Genomic DNA, 2325 nt, shown 5'->3' on the forward strand with positions numbered 1-2325 from the left:
AGCCCATGCACAAATTTCCCATTAATTACCCAACTAGGAACCACATGGGGAGCCCACCTGGGTTCACCCATGTGGGTCCTAGCTGGGTCACCCAAGTGGGCCCCAGATAAGATGCCCATTTTATGCCCATGCCCACTCTGTACCCCTGTAGCCCATGTGAAACCCATTTGGGCCCCACATTAGCGTGTTTGCTGGGGCGGCAACCACATGTGACGACCCCGGGCTGGACTCCGCTTCGTCCACGGTGAAAGTCGATCCGGCGATCCACAGCGCAAAGTTGTTGTATTTCCTCAGCAGGACAAATTGAAATTGCATCATATGACCCCTTTAAAAATTTTTGGTAATATAATCAGACTACTTTTAGATTGCTGTTGACCTAACTTGTTTATCACATTGATTTAAATAGGATAATCTTGTACCATATTGATATAAAAATACAAAGAGTAAAAAAATATATTCCATTCATTGTAATTAACAACATAAAGTGCATTAAAGTTACATTACGCCAAGATTTAACAAACTGGGCTTTGTAAAGGTACTGCAGGGGGTTTGTGAGTTTAATGAAAAGTTAATCATTAATTAAATCATAAAAATGTAAAATTAAAATGAATCATTTTAAAATAACATAATTCGAAATAAAACACTTCCTAAAAAGATATATTGTTTTATTTGTTTACATGCATGTCATGTGACCAGGGGCGTAAATTTTTTAAAACTGTGGCATGTATAGTCTCAGAGAAATTCACTAAAATATAATGTCCTCATATGAGGATGCAGGGTCTCAGGAGGTTAAGACATGGCATCAGTGGACCAGATGCATGCGAGTTATCGTTTAATTTGCTTGTTTTATTTATTTATTTTGTCTTTATTTAATGTAATTTAATGCATTGTTCATAGAGTAGATCTTTTTCAGATACTTTATTAATAGGAAATCTTCTGTTTACTAGTGATTGCAGTCTTGTGATGATAAGAGATACACATATGAACCCTTTTTAAAGACTGTAATGATGCACGCACACTCACACACACACACACACTCACTCACTCTCACACACACACACACACACACACACACACACATACATGCATACATAGGCTATATATAAAGCTATATGAATGACAGTAAAGTTTTCAAAATGTGTTTTATCTTTAATCTTGTAAATAGATACAACATCGTAATATTTGAAGGTTTGTTTAGTCTGTGTTCCTATAAAACACAGGTTTCACCATGTTTGCATTTGATTTACAGTGTTACTAGTCATCTGCTATCAAAATCAGTCCATTCACGATGATGTATATGAAAATTGATTCCTGTTTATTGAAAAGAAGCTTGTAATACATTATTATTAAACATGTATTTATACCGATTTCATCAGGCTCCGAAAATTGTTCAAAAAGAACACAAAAAATGGCCTTCTGAGCTGCGTTCAACCCCGACAAAACAGTGCAAAACGTTTTTTAAACGGAAACGGTGGTGCGTTGAACACCCTGTTCTGATGACTATGGCCTTATTATTTTTATTGTGAGTATTAGGCTTATCATTATTGATGATCACTGTTTTTGTGCTATGTTATTGTAATATTTACCATTATATAATCAGAGGAATATAGCACCGGTGTGAGCTTGAACTTGCCCCAGGCCAGAAAAAAAGCAAGCTGAGTGGCCTGACATATCCAGTCTTACATTTCAATAATAAGGTTGATAAATCAATAAAAAACAAATGCACGTTTAGAAATAATGATTCATAACCCATGTCTTGATGGCCTCTGTGAGATAAAATGCTGATTTTGCTAAATAATCCAGATTTTTATATAAAAAAAGCATTTTTAGTTACTGGCCCAATTTACGTGAATGTGCTAAGATAAAATGAGCCATTAATTTCAGTTAAAATGGGCCACCTTCTGAGTTGAGTTTAAGCAGAAATTCTGGTGGTTTCTCTTATTAAAAATTATTTATATTATTAATATATTGTATTACTGTGTGACACCTATTTTACCTTCTAAATCTGTTTGTATGTGATGTGTGTTTAAGTGTGCTCGACTATGTTTGATGTTTGTTGTTAGTGAGGCATGTGTATGTGTACACGCTAACATAGTTTGGCACAAACTCACTGAAAAGAGAAAGGGTGAAAGAGACATTTTGATATAGAAGTGATAGGTGTTGAAGTAAAGTAGCCAAAACGAAAGAGGCCCATGAGAAAAAGAGCCAAGCCACCTTCTTACCTTCTCATGAGTCAGGAACACCTTGACTACATAAACACAAAGACAAAAAAGCAACAGAAGGGAAAGCAACCAAGGGGAAAAAAAGAACCACAGAGAAGAGAAA

Source organism: Sinocyclocheilus anshuiensis, unplaced genomic scaffold, assembly GCF_001515605.1.
Source record: "Sinocyclocheilus anshuiensis isolate Anshui unplaced genomic scaffold, SAMN03320099.WGS_v1.1 scaffold535, whole genome shotgun sequence".
NCBI classification, from domain to species: domain Eukaryota; kingdom Metazoa; phylum Chordata; class Actinopteri; order Cypriniformes; family Cyprinidae; genus Sinocyclocheilus; species Sinocyclocheilus anshuiensis.